Source organism: Carassius gibelio, chromosome B24, assembly GCF_023724105.1.
Source record: "Carassius gibelio isolate Cgi1373 ecotype wild population from Czech Republic chromosome B24, carGib1.2-hapl.c, whole genome shotgun sequence".
Taxonomy (NCBI): domain Eukaryota; kingdom Metazoa; phylum Chordata; class Actinopteri; order Cypriniformes; family Cyprinidae; genus Carassius; species Carassius gibelio.
Window position 1 is genome coordinate 6,334,555 of NC_068419.1, and position 21,943 is coordinate 6,356,497.

Genomic DNA, 21,943 nt, shown 5'->3' on the forward strand with positions numbered 1-21,943 from the left:
CTCACAGGGCTGTTATACTGTTGGGTGGCGTTGGCGTCCTCCAGGAAATACCTCTCAAGAGGAACAAGCTCCAATTTATCTGAACAAGAAACGCAGCAGCTGATTAAGTGGGAGATGTTTGTCTCTCTGCAGCAATCCACAGGCCTGGACGCTGGGGAAGAACATGGTGATAAGGATAGGTGGAGAAAGGGACTGCAGAGAAGAAAATGAGTGACACAGTGGCAGAGAGGTACACAGGGAAAAAAAAGGAGTTCTTCTGTTAATAGGCTTTTCCTCTTGCCTTGTCCTCTAAAGCAATGTGACAACAAAGCCCTGACAACCATTTAACCTCTTAATTCTGACAAAGTGGCATTAATATGCTCTCCTGCCAGTCCTCTACAGCCATGGACATAGGCCTGGAGAACGATCAGACCCACCAGTGGGTCCACATGCCTCTCATTAGACCATCTTGTCAGGAGGGCAGAGCTGTTCATTCATGCTGTTCTATCGCAGCATGTGCTTCAGGCACTAGTTCTCCTATGAAGAGAATAACTAATTGGTGTCCTCAGCACTCTATATTTAGTGAGCAAGCATCAATATAACTATTGCTTATACTTGGGAGTGTGTGATTAAGTGATTTTAACAAACCCCTTCCCCAAAGAATCAAGCTAAATTAAGTTTAAATTTTGTTTGTGTATTCAACATGAATGATAACTCCTATTGCATAGCTTGTTGAGGGGTGGTGTGCAATTAATTTTCCTCCTGGCAGGCAATAAAATGGGAAAACAAATAGCATAGACTTACACTGATGCCATATTTAGAAAGACTTGATGTTGGGAAGTACCTAGCAACCAACCAGCAACCAACCAGAACTGCTTAGAAATGCATAAAAAAAGAATATATATATATTTATATATATATATATATATATATATATATATATATATATATATATATATATATATATATATATATATATATGTATGTATGTATGTATGTATGTATGTATGTATATATATATATATATATATATATATATATATATATATATATATACTGTTATCATCATGATAACTTGATAACTTGATGATAACTATATCAATATATATATATATGAAAATCTGATTTGCTGCACAGAAATCTCCAGTCAGCTACTCACAACACCCCAATAAAGTATGGTAAAGTAAGTTACACAAGGGTAAACTCTAGGAAAAATCTTTGGAAAATTTGTTTTGTGCATATTGGGTCAAGTGACAATTGACAATAATGAGAATAATTATGATAGATAATAATGATTTCATATTAACTGTAAAGAATCAGCCTAAGCATTCAAACACTACAGTATCTCCAAAAATAAATATATATTAAGGTCCACAATCTGATTTCCTTTCCCCAACACACACACACACACACACACACATAGACCTACACTTCTTCACAAACTTATTTTTATCCAGAGGGCAGTTATCTGTAGTGTTGCATCTGCAAAAGTAAGGGCTGATATGAGGAAATAGTCTGCACAGAAATACCTTATAAAGATTCATTTGTTTTTGTTTTTGTTTTTTAAGTCACTGCAAACCTTCTATTTATCCGAGGGACATCACCTTTAAATGCAGCCCTTGAAAAGAAAAAGTTTCCAGTTAGAAAAACTGACATAGCTGTCAGATTGACAGAGATCAGTAATTATGTTTCTATTAATCCTAAACTGATCAGGACACCCAGGATATGTGGACCAGGGATTTTGATGGCTGAGTGCATTTGGAAAAGCAGACAGCTTTCTGTGATTTGGAGGTAATGACAGTGTAAGGCTAAAAACTGTTTAAGGTTAAACCCATCCACAAAGTGCTTGATGAAGTCTGATGAACAAGAAAGAGGGCCAGAGATAGAGAGAAAGAAAAATAGAAAGAGATATGTGCTGCACATGCGCTGGTTCTAATCCGGGCCTGTTGTCCCTATTAAATGTGTTCTGGGTAATTTCACACCAACAAACATGCACACAGTTGTCATGAATCACCTCACACTTGCTTCCTAAACATAGCCTTGAAAAAACCCACCCGTCTTACAAATGCCGTTTGTCTGTTCAGTGCCTGGCTGAGCGTTTTTCTCACGGCTGAACACATATCGCTGTGGAATGAAGATGTATTATCAAAGCAATAATTTGTCTCAAACAGAAGAGTGCAAATGAAAGCCATGTTAAAAGCCTGCCTCTTCACAGGCACAATCAACAGTGTATGCTTTCACTCGATAACGACTCCCATTATTTTCCTGCTGATAATCTCACACATTGCAGGATCAAGAATGACTCATGTCAACATTTCCCAGTGCACTGAACTCTATGTAGCATCTGCAACTTTGCCACTGCCTGGCATGGAGGGTATTGTAGCATGACTCTCAGACAGTATTAACTATAACCCCATTTGCCACTGACCGGCAAGTTGAACTGCAGCCAGTGGGGAATTTGCATTATGTATCAATACATGGGTTGTGCACCACTCAGAATTTAATTGAGAATGCCAAATCCTGAACTGCAATTTGAATTTGAAAGTAAGGATGTTGAATTAAATCAAAATATAACTAAATAATAATAACAAATAATAGTGAGGTGGGAATTTCTGGACGAGGGCAGAAGTGAATGAGATATGAGTGTCCCACTGGCAGGCAAGGCTTCAGATTACCAGATCACCAATGTGACTGAGTATAGATTTACTGTGGCTGACAGCAGACTGTGAATTATAGGACCAACCAATCAAACAAATCTGTTTGTGTGACAGATGTTTGTGACATGTAACCCAGATCACAGAATGCTGTGTCTATTTCTATTTCTCTTTCTTTTCCCACTCGATGGTCCTTTGTGGAACACATATGTGCAAATTTCTACTCCAACACATCAATATGCATCGCAACACAGCAAGCGTATTGTCTGTTCCATCACTTTCTTGGCATGCTTTTCACGTATTTGATTGTGGCTGTTTTGAGCTCTTCAGAAATGACAAATAGATCAATATTGTTTCATTGGAAATGAAATTACTATGCAGCGGCCACACTGAGATCAGTACTCACGTTGTGAAATCTACTATGTAATTGTTTCAGCTAAAGGAGAGCAGCGTGAAGAACGATTTCTCCTCAATCGTTTCAAATGTTAATGTCTAATCTGTCAGAGGCCATTTTGCCAGACCACACGACAGGCTCAGGTCAGGCCATTTGCATATATCTTTTCCTGGTGCTGACATGAAATGATATGTTCACTTGACACGACATTAGCCACTAAATTACAAAGGAGAAAATTAGATTTTAAGTGCACGGCTTGCAGGTGTTACAAATAAACATGAGTGTCTGGTCATGTAATTTCCCTCGATCTCTTTTTCGCTTTCTGTCTCTCTCTCCCTCCCCAGACTGCGGTTAAATCCATCACTTGTGCATAAATGAGACCTTGGTGGAGGGATAGATTTCTCCAAGGCCCTCAGTTTGATTGAAGCTCAGGCTCCTTTTCAATCTGCCTCTGTGCTCTCGCAAGCACCTTTGAGCTCGTCCTGCAGAACGGCCACAAACGCACTTGGGCTTCACCGCAACGCTGCTTGAATTCAGGAAACACAGATTACTGTGTGTAATAGACCCCAGGATAAACCCCACAAAGAATTACATTCACGTTTCCAAACTAGAGGTCAGCGGGATGAAATAGCAGACAAAAAGAGAAGCCAGTTCAATCCCCCTGCCGAATGCATTGACACATAAACACTGCCTGGATTTAACAGATGCACACACATCAGCATTTTCAAAATTCTCCCACAGGTTTTGGTGATAGTAATTATAAGTCAAGAAGTGAATGAGTTAAGTGATGTGAGCTTTTAAAATCTAGTTAGTGCTAGATGCATAACTATTATTATTACTCATACTCTCACTAAAAAACCTCTAACCTTCAAAGGTAAGTAATACAGTTTTGCCCATAGTTAATTTACTATGTGTGCTACAGTAAATAATCATGAATCAATAAAATAATGCAGCTTTCACTTGATGGATGATAAAAAAATAAAAAAATAACCAAAAAAAAATTCACTAGAATATGACAGACATACAGACAGACAGACAGACAGACAGACAGACAGATAGATAGATAGATAGAAAACAAGCATAGATAAATATAACAGAGCAAAGATACGAATGAAATAAGCAGTGCTTTATATTTTTCAGGTAAATCTAACAGTCTTCAGGTACAGAAATTGAATAATCAAATGTAAAATAACACCGCATAGTTGCAAACACTGCAAACCAATATTATACGGTTACACATCCATTTTATTGTTTCCCTTCATCTAAGCAATAAGCAACTGTGTTTACAAGGATACTTGCAGAGCACAATATTTCATGCACAAATAGATGCAGAAGTGAACAGAATTTTTTGTTTTTGTGCATTTGCGTGGGTCTCACGTGTCTACACCGGACACAAGTGGCACGGCACAATGCAACAAAAACAGTGAACCCATTATAATCAGTGATGCTGTCTGTCTACACTGGATGGGGTGCGCCACAACAAATCCTTGACAGAAAACTGATGCCACGCTCTCTTTATGACGTACTGACACAAAGTTCAAATGATATGGAATAATCGCTTTGAGTCCAGTGTGGACATACTTTGGGGCCGTTCACATGTCATGCCTAAAAATGCAGGGGAAAATGCCATTCACATTGTTTTCTCCATCTTTCCAAACCACTTGGGAGCTTGCGCTTTTATGGCGTCTGCCATTGCTAAGCAACCATGACCTGTGCTTTCCTGAACACATGGAAGTTTCAACAAAGGATAAATGGATTTCCAGCACTGAAAATTGGGTGCAGTAGCTCTGCTACTAAATGTATTTAAAATGGATATCTCTGTACAGCTGTCGCGTTTGGTGTAGACACTGTATCTGTGTGTGATCAAAGAAAACAGTTGGTCTAAACATTTAACGATCAGTAGCCTATACTAAAGATCGAACACATCCTGTTATGTGACTATTGCGGATGCACAAATCGTGATATTGATGCTAAATCAACAATATATTGTACAGCCCTATTAAGCATGTAAAGTACTGCATGAGGGCATAGCTTTGAAGATGAAACCTCATTCTTACATCAGTTGTTTATCAAAAGCTCACCACTGCCGTAATTATTAATGGCTTTCTGCTGCCATTTAGCATTTAGAGTGATTACATGTCAGATCTCGAGCTCAATAGAAGAAATCTTTTCAGCTTGCAGTTGTGTCTGTTTGTCATGCTGGGTCAGCATTGTCAGGGCCAGAGGTTCAAACTCTTTGATAGCTTGAAAATTAGTATAAGAATGAAGTCAGGACGAAGTTAGACAATCCACCCCTAATGTTAGGAGTAGTAATGAAGAGAAATTCAATTGTTTCCTCTATTCAATATTCAAGAGTGTCAACTTATTTTATTCATAAAAAGACTTAATCAATACATGCAGGGAATCACCCATAGATGATCTCATTTGACAATCACAAAAGATCAAAAATACCAGACAAAGTTGTCTGATAACCTTATTCCTTCTTTTGATCTGCCAGAACGAATCAGCAGTATTACTACAGAGCACAGAATCACCACACACACATTATACTTACACATGAAATGAAAAAAATACTTGCCTTAAAACAAAAATCTGAAATGCCCAACATAAACTCCTTATAGGGATGCAGTATCATAAAAAAAACAGCAATTACTTAAATCCAAAATTCTGTCATGAAACCTATATGGTGCTTGATTCGATCAGGACTATGGTTAAAACATGAGAAGCCAAATTCCTCAGAAAGGAAAATCAATTCCTAGTGCCACAAGTCAGAAGCAAGTCCACTAACCAACTAACTCTTTCCCAGAACAGTTTTCAACATTCACAACATTAGAACAATTATTGACAATTTCAATTTGGAGAAGAGATTGTCAAATTTGGGGAAAGTAATCAAGATTGATGGTCAAAGAGATGCACAGCCTGACCATCACATGTAAACTAATGAGAGTAAACAAGATTGTTGCATTGACTTCTTTTCGACTAGAAGAACCAGACTGAAATTCCTAAGGGGACCTTTTAACCTCTGGTTTCCAAAGAATATCCATATGTCAGAGAACTTTCACAGATGTAGATGCACCAAAATTAACTCAAAATGACTTCTAAAGGATTATCAGTCCATTGCTTAACTCCATATCATTTATGAAACCCCACATCATGTCTCTAATCACTTATTGTGTATGCCTTTTTAATAACTACTGAATAGCTTAACGATTCATATTCATGTTTAGTATGTATGTGTTTCAAACTGCTTGCTTGAAATGTTTCGGACCATCAGTTATTTGTCAAATGTATCATATTCTTGTTATAGGAATCATGTCCAAAATTAGACCCTGCAAGAGCGGGAAAATTCGGAGCACATGCTTGATAAGATAACATATGATTTATGATACCTTGAGCAAAGACAATAGTAGCATTTTGTGGATGCAGCAAGTCTCATTATTTGCTCTGCAGTGTAGCAAAGCTAGTTAATTGTATTACATACACCAGAAAAATATACTTTTCCAATTATTAGCTACAGGTAAATATGGGGGAAATTTTCCAAACATTTTGCTATTCTTAGATTTGTTTAGTGTAAATAGCTCCTCATATCCTACCAAGTTTATTTGCGACCAACATTTCACTCTGACATTAACAGTTTGTATGGTACATTTCAATATGGATGTTTTGAGAAGCTTTCGCAATGTAGGCTTTGTGAAAAGGCTAGTACTGAAGGATGGGGAATCACCAAATTTATTGAATGTGATGGCAAATCTGAAATATAAATGCTATTCATTTCACATTCAAAACGTTGTCATTCATAACAGCGGTTATTTAAATATAGAAGCCTGTCTAATTCTAAGGGCAATTTTAATACAAAATGTAGAATAGGATCAAATTCAGAAATGAAGAATTGGCTTGTTTTTTAATACATGAATTCAAATTTTAATGGCACTGGCCACAAACCACAAAGACGCTGAACTGAAATTTAAATTGGAATGACAGAAGGATAAATTTACTATATTATAAACGTTATATGAGGACTTGAGGAAAATATGATAACAAATATACAATGTATTCCCTTTTATAAAATACTGAGACTGGAACAGTTGATAAACTGATTAAAGCAAATTTATTGGCTTTTAGAGAATTATTTACACACTCTTTCATTGAGCCACCCACTGGGATCATCCACATCATAAGTCTCTCAGCGGTTAACAAAGCATCTTTCACAGTGCATGACCGGGACCACAGTGTGGGTTACTATGGCAGCAGAAGTCTGTAGAGGCTAAGGCTGTCCAAGGAGTCTTAGACCTGATAATCCTGGCCTTGTTTCAAACTGACTGACAGATCATATTTCCTCTTTCTTTGGTCCTTCTCCCTCTGTGTTTTCTTCCTTCAGTCAGACATTCATATTTTGCGTGTCTGCTCCACTGCTATGGCTGAATGAACAAGTGTCTGTGTTGACCGCATCCTCCTCTGAGGGCATCCAGGATAGAAAACTAATTTCACCAAGTAAGATGTTCAATTTTGCATCATTTCCAAAAGACTAATATTTTTATGATAATATTAATGGGCTAGATCTAAGGAGACAAGGGTTGGTTGCAGAGATCCGCAAATCACATTACTGCAATTCATAATGTCTTATAAAGATCTGCGATATGGACCCATATTGTTCCTGCCAGCTACAACTTGCATTTTAAAAGTCATTTCTCAGCCATGTCATTGGTGAATCTCTGTAAATAGCAGCCTGAGGGATTAATTCAGAATAATTTCATAACAACTCTCTGCGATTTGGGATCTTTGTGACATGGAAATTGTCTCTTGATATGAGAAAACTTCCTTTGAAATCTCAGACCCTTAGAACAGCCATTCAACTCATGATATAGTTTCCGCTTAATTAAGAGTTGCGGTGCAGACGGGGAGTTTTACATTAATTACTGTGGGCTGTGAGATCTCCCTTTGTGTTTAATCTGGTTTATGTTGCATGTCTGACAATCTCAGAATAGCAAATTGGGTTGGCTGCTTAAGGTGTCAAAAGAATTCAATCAAATGTCCCTGTTTGACACCTTCTCCTTTCCTGGATATAACAAGTTTTTTTGTGGCTGTATTTTGCTAGTTTTTTCTTGAGTCTGGAGCACTGTAGTATGATTAAACTCAATATGACTTTGAATGTCGGCTGTGTGTGGCAGAAAGCGTCAATGGTCTTTTAAATTCGGCTCCTACCACCCCTGTAGATCAGTGAAGCCTCTCTGGCCCATCCGCCGGGGATTCTTTTACTCTTTTTTCTCTGTTGAATGTGAAATATGATTGACAGATGACTCTAGGGACCAGAGCAAAATCCTCTGTACTCTGCTAGACTTATTCATGTGTGCACACACACAAACATCCTTTGTGTTTACAGAGACAGAAAGACAGGGAGTGAGAGACAGACACTTAGAAAGAGCACTGCCTTGTTACACTGCGCAAAAAAAAAAAAAAAACATTTAAAAGGTGAATATGCATTCTAAGCATGATTTTCTTTTTTTTTTTTTACTTTCCCATGTGTAATGAAACCAGGATGTCTTTCAGTCCAGACGGACTCATTTGCTTCCTGACAAGCTGCTATTAAAAACTCTAAAAGGACCATCTTGGCTGATTAACTCCACTCCTCAGAAATAAAAGATGAATTAAGCTCTCTTAAAGTTACCAATTAAGCCTTGCGACTAATCTAATGAGACAACCCAGAAAATACCACGAAAAGCCCTAAATTCTTATTCTACACTTGTCAGGGCTCAGCGCGGGGGTCTACAAGAGCGCGTGTGGGGAATCAAGTATGGAGAGTTCAAAGTGTCTAGTCAACATCATACAATATTACAAAGATGGACCTTTTCCATAATTCTGTAAATAAAATATGAATGAATTTATATAATTTTAAACATTGTTTTTCTCTACATAAATGGCTTCATAGGTTTTGAACAGCACCACTCAATGAAACAATTCCATGAATCTGAATTTCTGTAGAAATTGTCTGTTTTCTGTTTTTTTATTGAAGGCAAACCTATTTATTCTCCGCTCTGTTATAGTGAGTTCAAAACAAACATACCTAACCTAAAATACCTTAGATACTGGAGATAGCATCCGAACAAAGATATTGCACTGTTTTCAACCTTTGTAGTAATACGTTTCTTGAGCACTAAAACAGCATATTAGAATGATTTCTGAATGATGTGACACTGAAGACTGGAGCAATGACTTTACTATCACAAGAATAAACTGTTTTAAATATATATTTTACAAATTTATTTTAATTTGTAATATTATTTTACAATATCACAGTTAAGTAAATAAAATAAATATAGTCTTGAGTAAAAAATTACTTGTGCCTACATTTTTCTGAGAACAAAGGTTAGTACATTTCGGTGAACTCTAAGTTTGAGAACTCTAATATTTTTCATATGTAGAGTTGAGTTTGGTATGCACCACATGCTTTTTTAATATTTAACTAATCTATAGGCCTGAAATAACTTTAAGATCTGTGAACAAACTACAAAAAGAACAACTGTATGAACCTGCATAACTCTGCACACTCTTCTAGTCCACATTTATTAAATTATTTATTTCTGTTTTAAATCTCTGTTACAGACTGAACATTCCGGTATATCCTCCTCCTTCTGTCTCAAACCCTCTTTTCTTTCACTGATGTTTATTGTCAGTTTTTTTCTTCATTATTGATGTTTATTGTCAAACTATTCCTATCTCCTTTTCTGCTATTCTATCTGTTTCTCCAGCAGGCCCCTTAGCTCCGACTCTCAGCCACTTCTCTCGGCTCTGTCTGACACATCTCTCCTTGAGATCGATGCAGCTGACAGCTCTGACTGAACTTCTGCGTGGGGGCTTGTGATTTTTAGATGCGAAACGGCACAAAAAACCCCTCCAATCCTCTGCTAAAAGATCTTTCTTGTATTTTTTTCTCTCTTGCTTTCTCTAAGAAAGAACTTGTCTTTTCTTTGGTTTGTATCTGAATTATTTTATTAGATATGACTCAGAGTGTAAGGCCAAAGGTGGAAGTGATGCACGTGTCTTGTATAATGCTGGCCTGTCAATAAGAGACCAGTGCTGATGCAGCCATTCACAAACACATGCTTACACATACAGAGAGGAGCAATCTTTCCTTCCCACACTCACTACACCACAGTAGCACCTGTCTGTGCTATTTGCCACCGTATATATTTCATGTCTCAAAGCTGCCCCAGATTCTGCTGCAGACTTTTGTCAACTGAAAAAAAAAAAAAAAAAAAAAATATATATATATATATATATATATATATATATATATATATATATATATATGGGTTTATTATGCATATAATGTCTGGGGGAAAAAAGGTCATCAGCCAACATTTTAGGTTATTTTATTTATTTATTTATTTTCAGAAAGGGATGCTTTTGTTTTGGTGTCCTCATAGGCTTAACCATGCTGGTCCACCAGCTAGACTCGATCAAAAACAAAAGTAACCTTCAAAACTCAAGCAGGACATCTACACTGATCTAAACTGGTATTTTAAACATGACAATAAAATACATTACTAATAATAATTAAAAACTTGCTATGTGCTGTCAGCAAGCCAGTAAGTCAAGTCAAAGAACAGAAAAATCTAAAAAATCACTCCTGGCGAGCCTTGACATTACATCTCTCTGAGGTAAAAGGTCAAGCCCAGCAGCATCTTGCATGACTCAGGAAGAGGTCTGAAAGAGTTTTATACACCCCATGCAAAGCCTTCTGAGAGTAAAAATCATCAGCCATCTTTTTTTTTTTTTTTTTTAACAACAGCTCACTTTAAAATCACAAATTTAGATGGGTATAAACACAAAACATTCAGGAAAAATCCTTAAACAATCACATGTAAAGCTTAAATGAATCAAAATAAAAAGGTTGCAAATAAGACATTACATTAAACCACTATCATTCTATCAAGGCTTCTTCACTGAGAACACTTCTCTCCAGTGTGTGGAGTTCTAGCCAGCGGCAGAGGGAGGTTTGCTGTTGGCAGGGAGGTGAGATATCCCTGCCAATCCCCCTCTATCCCTCCGCCCTCTGATGGGAATATGGAGCTCGCTACAAGTAATTAAATCAGCCGCCATTCAGCTGCATAACTGCCTAAATTACAAGAATGACAGTGAAAAGGAAACATCAAAAGAATCACATTGCGAATCGACAATTGGTTTGAATCTAATTTGGCGTACTTCTGACATATTTGCAAAAAATATCTTTAAGCATTATCTACAGCACAATCTGTAATTTTGTACATAAAAGATTATTAAAAGATTAGAATGGCACAACAATTCAACTAAATGGAAACTTCAGACCCATCGGCAGTCTGGACATGCATGAAGGTTCTTTTTACTCAAACTGTGTTTAGCTGAGACATGCTGTGAAAGCGATCCTTCATTTGATGCTGGCAGACAGAGAGGAAGTGAGAACGCTCAGGCTGAATGTAGACTGGAGGGTGGTTTTAACAGTCCCCGGTCAGACAACTCTACAGATCACAATAATCAAGAAGCAAGAAGTGATCGCAAAAGGATGTTATTACAAACACTCGATTGGGGATTACAGTGAGTTTTGTATAAGTGTACTAATCATTTCATAAGCTACATCTGATGTAGCTTGATGTTAACGTTAACTCTAATGCTACTGATAGCAGGTGCATTTCTTCTTCATAATGCATTTCTGTCACAATAATTCATTTATACCAATAAATATAAATAATTGAAATAATAATAATGATAAAACAATAATGCGGATAATGTGTCATACCTGGTGGAGGTGTGAAAGACTCGTTTGATGACAAGTACCATAAATCAATCAGATTAACCTTCTCTAAAAACACACATGACATGATCTTAGAAAATATTTCATTAAATTCTCAGTTTTACAGATTGGATTATGAAATTTCAATTGAAGCTTTGGTAGACTTGTGGCTTTAGCTACACCGTGTTCCTAAACTCATATCCTACATCAATAATTTATTTAACACATTTAAAAAATATGTTTTTAATATTTTAATTTGTGTTTTTATGTTTAAGCTTATATATCTATTATCATAACAGTCTGAGTAATTCTGATTCCTGAACAGTAAACTTTGAAGTGTCAGCTTTGTGAACAAATGAAGATTATGTATCTAGTCAGAAAGAATCATGAGCAAAAACCTTTTTATTTTGTATGTAATTTCTGTCTCCATGCCAAAAAATGGGGGGTGACTGGTAAGGGGTTAATGGCAGTAGGCAGGTGTTTTTTTTTTTTCTCAACAGTCCAAAAGTAGTCAAAAAAGTGCAAAAGTGATGTGCTTCCCAATGAATAACCAACATTGCTCTCATTTGGACATCTTGTCATCAGTGACATATCCCATGTCCCCAGGGCATTTGGACTCCTAATGGGTCTGTATGCAGTGAACATCCACTACCTCAAGCGCATGAAATACACCATCTACAAAAACTTGTGAAGAACATCTGCTCCCACCATGTGCTCGCCATGGCGGCAGGAATTGTAGGTGGGGGTGTGAATATACAGTGCTCTCTACCCCCTTAATACCATGACTGAGGTGCTCTTGAGCAAGGCACCGAACCCCAACTGCTCACCTGGTGCTGCAGCATAAATCCTTCTAATGTTAACACTTATGAAATTTAGAAAATTTTATTTTATTTTAACTAATCCCTTCCTAACTAAACGGGGATTTACAGCTGTGCATGTGTTTATGGCTCGTTATTACGACAAATCTGGTATGTACTGTGTTTTGATGTGTACTGCTTACACAAAAGTAGCAAATACAGTTTTTATAAGCTTTCCATTGAAAATAACAATTTTCACCATTGATTGAATTTGCAGAACATTTAGACTGATAACTTCCATGCGCAGATGCGGCAAATTTGTCACCGGACACGCGATATGACAGTTGCGTCCGACTATATATGAACTAGCTGTTTTAATAAACATTGATTATACAGTATTTTTATATTTAACGTTAGTTGATAAGTATGTTTGAAAGTATATTTTTTTATTATTGGTGATACCAGGCTCTCTCACGTGCAACTGCGTGGTTTAAAACACCAAATAGTTATGCTATGATAAGAACAGAGTCTCTCTCTTGACCCACTCATTCACAATAACATTGTGCATCGTCAATCTCATGGGCTGATGATATGACGATTTGAAAAAAAGGCCCAACACTAATGCAATGACGTTTTGTCGACTAAAATTAGACTCAAATGACTAAAATGTTACTAAGACTATTACGCATTTTTGTCTCAAGTAATAGCCTAAGACTAAATCAAAAATGCCTGTCAAAATTAACACTGATCAGGTGCTTCCAGTATAATGGGTGCGATCTAATTCTGTTTTCTAAGTTGGCCTTGTCAGACTGACACTGAACAGAGGTAGACACTTACTTGTTAAGAAGAATAAAGCATCAGTTAAGAAGAGGAATATAAAATTAGATATAATTAATATAAAATTAGATAAATATTTGTAACTGTTAAAAAAGAATGCTTTTCAACAACACATTAAATTATCCTGTCAAAATATAACCTCACCATCTACACTTTCCATTGTCGACTGACAATCCTCTCCTTAATTACAATGAGAAATGCAACATATTCAACTACATCATCTTGGTTAGTGAAACACCGTCCTGGGAAAACTCTGCTGGGTTTTATCAAGCTACCAAACTAAATTAAAAGGCAATGTGGCCACTGTGATACTCAAAGGAAAGAACACTGTTTGCTTATTAATTTTTATTTGTTGCATTTAACTGAATTGTTTCACAAGATAATGCACCACTGTGCTACTTCAGTTCATCTCCTGAGTGTTTCTTAGCAAATGTGTGATAAATCATCCCGGCAAATGTGTACGCAAGGCTCCTTCACTCTCGAGGTTTGCAAGCAAGATATTTTTTTCTTGGTGATTCTGTGAATGGAAACAATATTTGTTTCTAAATTTGTGCTGGCAGCAGCTACCTGAAACATATCTCTGTAACCACAAGCCCTAATAAGAGGGTGGGGGGGATCTATAATAAAAATTTTCATTGGCAGCATAAGAAAACAAAGCACACAGGAGCTCAAACTGTGTCACTTATTGGTTTCCATGTTACTACTTGTTTTACTGTTGTTTCGTAACAGCTCTGTAGTGACTCCCGAGTGACTGAGCACACAAACTATTCTACACAGCTACAACACAAAGTGGCTGCGGCTTTGTGATCATCTAAATTTATCTACAGAAATCAATAGTCCTAATGTGCAAAAGTGAAGAACATCAAACGGAATAGAATGAGACGATGTGTATCAGAGCTCGCTGTATTGGCTGATTTTTAAACCCTTTTTACGTAAAACACAAAAGAGGCTTAGAAGAGATAGATAAATGGTTGCAAAACAAGGGGAAGGAGTGCCTACAAATTCTGATTAAAACAGAATTACTAATTGCAAGCAAATGAGAGACAGATAAAGAATTGCATTGTTTTTAGTTTTTTTTTTTTAATGAAAATCTTCTTATCATTCAGACTGAATTAAATTTAGACACTACTTCTTGTTACTGCCACTACCATATCTAAATTAACCTCCACATCTTTGCCTTGTCACTCTGTTTCTCTCTTGTCTCCCAGGGCTGATTACTTCCCAGGTTGGATGTCATTTATTCCCTCAGCTGTCGAGGTGTGGGCCAGACTCTTCTCAGCTCTCTGTCAGCTCCGAGGGACCAATGTTCTAAGGTTGTGACCGTGGTTAACTGGCTGTCCTTTTCGCCCACCCCAGGACGGCATGCATTGATACCATGAGTCAGTCTCCTGTCTGCTCCTGCACACCCCGTGGGATCCACTGGCCTGGCTGAGGATATTGAAACTCATTTTTCAGATTCCATTAGATTATAGTATATTGCTGTCAAATACATGGACATATTTGACTACAAACTGTGTGCAATGTCATGATGGTAATGTAATGACCCTGCTGAGATAATGTGTAATTGTTTATAATTCAACGAGGCACTGAATCATATTAAATAGCAACAGATCATGAGTAATTCAAAGTGTTTTTAGAGTAATGGCACAAGAATGTTTAAGTATGTGGCTCAGACCAATGCATCCACAGGGGGGATGGGTGGGAGCGCAAATGATAGATCGTTTTGAATCCAGTGGACCGAAACCCATCTGCTCTTGAAACCGAAAAAAGACTTTCTGATGACCCCCAAAAGATACACAGAGAAAAATAAATGCTGAAAATTCAGATGCACTAATTGAGGAAAAAAGAAAACTCTAAATAAATAAATAAACTAAAGGTGCTGGTGTTTGTGACAGCTGTCAACATTATTATTGAGTAAGTTTGTAATTGTCATGCAGCAGGCGGTTCGTGGCCGAAAGGGAACAATTGAAGATGCTTTGGTGCTGCCAGTCAGAGACATATCAGCCTTCCAAAATGATCCACTGAATATTCATTAAGTTTATGGTATGCCTAGATTTGCCTCAAAATAAAAGCTGCAGAAACATTAGATGTGTGTAAGTTAATGAGCAATTGTATTCCTTTCTGACCTCCTTTGATAGTAGTAGCATGTCTATGCATTTTCATTATAGCTCAGTTATTTGAAAGCCATGTAAGGGCAGAAACAGAAAGCTTTGTGAATTATGCATGATACAATTTACAAATTCAGATATTCTGAGATACCACACATAAGAGCTTGGAATTCTGCAGATGAACACATCAAATTATATTAAGTATCTTTATTAATTAAAATTATTAATTAAAACAGTGGTATTTAACTATATGTTACTACGTTAAACACTGTCACACATAATTTCATGGAACACAGATCCAATGGCAAGGAATATATATATATATATATATATATATATATATATATATATTTTTTTTTTTGTGAAAATTAATCTAAAAATGAATCTAAAAAGATTATGATTAATTAGCTATATATTTATTATTTTACTAATATATACTAATATACTCAATACTAATATACTAATGCTTTGTTTTCACATTACCATAATTTTCAACATTTTAATGGACAAATGTTTACAGTATTTCAGTAATGACATGTAATGAGATGCATTTGTAAACCAGTTTTCACTGAAGCTGGAGTTTTCAGCCAAAATAAAAGCTATACTGCCATATCAGTTAAAATAAAAGCTTATAGGTTTATCTCTTGCAAGCAAGGGCTAAAATTAACCGACATTCACAAAGTAAATAGCTTAACAGGCAGAGCAAGCTCACTGTACATTTGAAGAAAATATTCAATATTGGGGTTAGGGTTTATATAAATGTTATTTTGAAACTTGAAGTTTCAATGCCATTTTTCCCCCCATTCCATAAATGCCACCTGCTGTCAGAGAGTGAAATTCAGCCTGTCTGCTATTTTTGTTTTATGCAGGTTTTAGCATAATTTCACAAAGCTAAACTCAGTTCAACTCAAATGTTGAAACTATACAATCAAATCATGATTAAAATGCAGTGGTTAGTACAAATTTGAAATTCATTAATACAATTTATGGCCAGTAACTTTTCTCAAGTCACCAGCCATAGCCAAACTTCATGCCCTGCGATATTCATTAGCATACAATTAAAAATCATGTGTGTATTCCTCATACAATCAGTGGTTTGTATAAAATGACTGATCAGAGTATATTAGAAGGCTGCATCTATTGATTTATTTGTCATAATGTTAGCGCTTTTTTCTACCATATGCTCGTTAGTAGTTGAGGAAAATTAGAAAAATTGCCACCATGGGAAAGACTTCAAGAAGTAAGGCAACAGAACAGTGTTCAGAAGAAAATGGAATTGTAAAGGTTTTGCTTGTGCTGTCTTTGGTGTACATCTAACCTAACTTGGATTTCCAAAATTCAGCACTAAGCCAGTCACACAAACAGCTGCCAGACTACATATCAGTACTGCATGCAAAGAAGGCTACTAAATGCCTGAAGGCAGTCTCACCCCTTGATCTAGATCCTGAACCCTCAGACTGTATGTCTTTATTTTTATTATCCTCATGTGAAATCACCTGATGCCCAGTGTCAACAGCAAAGCTATTACGGTTCCACTTTAAGCCTAGATAAGCAACACAAGCAAGCTGATGGTCATACAAAGATAATATTTTTTTGGTTTTAAACCATCAAACCCTGAGCCTAAAAACACATTACCCCAAGAGCTCATCCGGGTGAGAACGGAAAGTCAGCACAAACATGTATACAACAAAATGCACTATAAAATGAAGTTACAATTAAATAAACTCCAAATAATGTAGAGAAATTCTGGGAAAAAGTCATTTAACTGACAACTATAAACTAAAAGCAATCTCTTTATTGAAAAGCGTTTATATGAAACGATTATGGCAGAAGACATGCCTAGCCTTCCAAATTGCCAGTTTAAAAATAGAAAGCCGAAACAACATTGGACGGAGATAATTCTGTAGAAAGGCCTGTCGACTGGGGAGAAGAGCGGCTTATGCTGTGTTCTTATCTACGAGCAGAATAAACCCCGACGCCGTGACACATGGCACGCTGGCACACACCTCTGCTTTCATCCATTCTCTGAAAGCAGAACAGAGTTCAAAAGCATTAGCCGAATTCAGTGCCAGTGTAAAGCACTGCTAGACATCTTTAGTGCTCACATACTATGACATTCTAAATAGGTTTTCTCTCAGCAGCAGAGAAAAACATGCTCTGATAACACTGATGTCCAAGCAAAAGTGCTATTAATTGGCAGAAGGCTCTTACAAAGTTCATACAGAGAACCATTTAAATCTGGTTTTGTTTGCCATCGCAAGAATATGTGGCATAAAGTTGTTTAATTGAAAATGAAAGTGAAGTGACAAAATATGGTGAATTTGTGCTATGCATTTAACCCATCCAAGCGCACACACACAAACACTGTGAACACACACCCGAAGCAGTGGGCAGCCATATTGCTGCAGCATCCAGGGAGTGCTTAGGGGTTCAGTGCCTTCCTCAGTCGTGCTATTGATGGTTTGAAAAGAGCATTGGACATTCACTCCCCCCACCTACAATTCCTGCTGGCACCGAGACTCGAACCCACAATCTTTGGGAAACAAGTCTGACTCTCTAAACATTAGGCCACAACTGTCCTAACACTTGATATGATCATAGCTAAGTGTAAACTACACCGAAAGCTTCAGGCAACCATAATGGGCCCTGCACTCATGGCTCACTCTAGAGGAAATGTTTGAGGGGAAATACATTAGGAGGAGTAATTAGGATTATTAGCAGGGTATAATTTGCTCAAGAGGGAATAAAACAAATTGCTGAGGCGTTTCTAAGCTAAATCGAAAATGAATACAAAATTAATGGCACGATGAATAGAGGAATTTTACAACTGTTGACAAGATGAACCCTGGTGTCACCACCAAACCGCTTAATTAGCAGAGAACGCTGCAGGGTCCAGACATATTGTGTCAGATACTATAAATTCTGACCTGTCATTTTCATGAAGCCGTTTTTTCCGTTAATAGGTCATAGTCGCCGGTCATATGAGTTATTAAATAAAAACAGGGCCATAATCATTACTTGCATGCATCTGATTTGGGATTAAAAATCTGAACCTGAATTAAAAAAGTATATATACAAAATCAGCCATTTGTAATGATTTTTTTCTGGATAAGGATGGATTATTCCGATGGGAGTTTTGGTTCTAAGTAAATCGGTCCTCACAACGGATTTACATTAAAAAAAAAAAAAAAATGTCTCATGCATGCAAGGTTTTGTTCTTCTTTCTTTAAGGCTGCTTCACTGTGAAAGAGCAGCTTGAAACAATAGGAGCTATGAGAAAAGGCCCTAATGAAATTTCTACAAATTCCAGCATACATCAGAGAAAATAGCCAGCAGTATGGCGGCTGTCGTTTTGAGCTATGAAGCTTGGTGGGGAGGGAGAGAACGAACACATTTAACACCATTAAAGAGCCCCTTAACGCATCCCGAGATGAGCCGTTACTCCCAGAGCAACATCTGAGGCTCAATGTGTGTCACTAAATCACTTCATTTCTATTCTCTAATGCGCAGCATGTGGATATGTAATACATTTCAAGCCAAGGCTTTAGAAAATGATGACCCGCTGAAGTTACGAGAGTTTCACTTTACACTGCCTTCCCTAACTGTGGACAAAGATACATCCCCCTGAAGAATATATGTGGATAGCCACTAAAAATGCTCTAAGTTTTTTCTGTGAGATGATTAAAATGAAAGAAAAGTATATAATAAAAGGCAATGCTGCATTAGACAAGCTGTACAGTAGTTTATTTTATTTTATTATTTTTTTAGCTTATAGAAAGTGGAAAATGTCCCTTATTAAAACTAAACCGACTTCTTTCATACAAGAAACAATATAAAACAATTCAAATAAATAAATTCTCCTGATGCGTGATGCACCTGTCATCTAATGAGGGTGTAACTTAACGATCAGGGTTTGGCACAAATAAATGAATGTTTTTTTTTTTAGTTTTTTCTTATATTTGTGTGTGTGTGTTTTGTTTGGAATGTGGATGTATCGAGGTGAACATATTATATTTTACCAAAAATATACTGAATTGCTTACCATAATTACAAAAAAAAAATAATAATAATATGCAGCATTTTTGCTGTCAACCCACATTAAGTATGTGTATATCTTTATTTTTTCATATACTTTAAAATTAAAATACATTTGCCATAACTGATAATGAAATTGGGTTGGCATTGGCTCAGTGGATAAGACACATGCCTTTGGTGTGAGAGACCCGGGTTTGAATCCACTGTGAGACACCAATGTGTCCCTGAGCAAGACACTTAACCCCTAGTTGCTCCAGAGGCGTGCAACCTCTGACATATATAGCAATTGTAAGTCGCTTTGGATAAAAGCCTCAGCTAAATGAATAAATTAAATTGTATATACAGTATTACATGTTCATTTATGGAAAATTTACAAAATACAGATATAAACCAGTGGATTTAATAAAACGCGTCTTGCATTTAATACTGTTTTGTCATTATTCTTGTGGTCTAGAATAGGACTTCAATGTGTAAAAAAAAAAAGTAAAAAAAAAAAAAAAGCAAATTAAATGAATGTCAAGACTTGACGCCAATTTAATGTCAAGTTTTGACATCGATTGATTTGCATTTTTGACCAATTCTTTGATGACTATGTTTGACATCAATTTGATGTCTATTTGACATCAATTTCCCGCTGGGAATATGAATCTCCTCGGAGATAAGGTGTGTCACGCGTCAGGAGAATTCAAATTTATTTGAATTGTTTTATATTGTTTCTTGTATGAAAGAAGTCACCATGCCCCAGCAACAGCAGGACCAGAATCTCAAGATTACAAGCACGGACACGCTCCTCGGAGCATGCCCGGCGAGAGCGTAGAAGCACAATCAGCCCCCTTATTTTTCCTCGAGAGCCGACTGCACGAGCTACGCTCCCCATTAATGCTGCTTGTTATAATATTAGGTCATAATATTGCTTGTGTAACTGATGCTTGTGCAATTGATGATGCTAGCTCATTGACGCCCTCCGTATCAATCTCCTCGGAGAAAGACAGGCGGGCACGAAAGCAAAACCCGCGAGCACAGCCACTGCTCCGCCTCTGCAAAAGTAGGACCGGCACCACGAGAAACGCTCCCCCCTCAAAGAGAGCCTTTAGAGAGTGAAAAAAAGAAGTAACAAACGGTCGCATTGCGGGCCGCCAACTCCCTCGAGAGCTGATTCTGCGTGCTTCGCTCTCAAGCAGACAACACACTGCGTTTGTCCCTATCCAATATATTATCACGCGCATGGAAAACACACAGCCTGAACGCTGCCTGTTTTAGCCCAAAACTTCTCTTGACTGAGGTTTGATATAATGGAGCTTATCAGTGGACAAAAAACTCTAAAGAAGACTCACAAAACAAATAGCGACTGACACACACAGAGCTTTGCTAAATGACAAAAAGCTGACACGCGTTCCACCTCACGTGCTTTTATAGCATCCTGATCGCTACGTCACCCGTCTATGGCGTCACGCCCATTCATGAGACCGATTACACATATTATTCAGAGCTGGTCATGCTGAAGGGTGTTCCCATAGTATTTTCAGACACAGCCCGAGTTCCTGAAGGCGAACTATGCATTGGTATGTCCAATGACTTAAATAGTTTGTAGAACTCTTCAATACAGTAGGTAATTTTTATAAATTATTTTTAATAAAGATTTTTTATTTTTATGTTTATTTATTTATTTATTTATTTTGGGGGGGGGGGGGACTATACACAGTATCAGAAAAATGGTATCTTCTTCATGAGACATGTGACTTTCAACCCATTACTTTTCTAGTTTGCTCCAGGACTGATTTAATGTATTTTTATATGAAAAATAAAATAAAAAACTTCAGTGTCTATAACTTTTATTCTTTTTGAGCATTATCAACTCTGGGTAAAGAAAACTAAAGCCCAAAGGGTCTTATTTCCAAAGACACAAAAGTTGACACACTGACATAAGGAACTGTTACAATTTTAAGTTAAGTAGGGCATTTTCATGCGTGAGTCCCATAATGGGGGTCTGGTTAACAGGTTAAGAAATAAAAAAAAAAAGTTTAAACAAAGGGGAGTGGAAAAGGTGAGGTTTAAAGGCCAGACATGCACTGGCTGCTGGCTGCTGGCTGCTGGCTTGCAGACACTGCAGTCGATCCACCAATAGACTCAATTTACAGATTGGAGAGCCGCAATAAAGAGCTAAGAATCTCACTACAGGCAGCACTTCTGTAACAGCTCAGTGTCATGTTCATTTCTCTTCCTCTCCTCGCCTTCCCAAGAAACTGTAATTTTCTCCAGTTTTTTTTTAATCAGGGACTCACTAATTAAATGAAAACTCTTGGGCCTCTCCTAATTTGGGCCTGGGACAGTCTCAGTAAATACTGATTTATATCAAAAAGTGTGTATGAAAG

General features: G+C 37.1%; 1 protein-coding gene across 5 annotated transcripts in view; it reads right to left on the minus strand.

Moving 5' to 3' along the window:
• Positions 1-21,943, minus strand: part of ntng1a (netrin g1a) — an 85,739-nt gene that overhangs the window by 44,814 nt on the left and 18,982 nt on the right. The gene's annotated exons all lie outside the window — the stretch shown is intronic.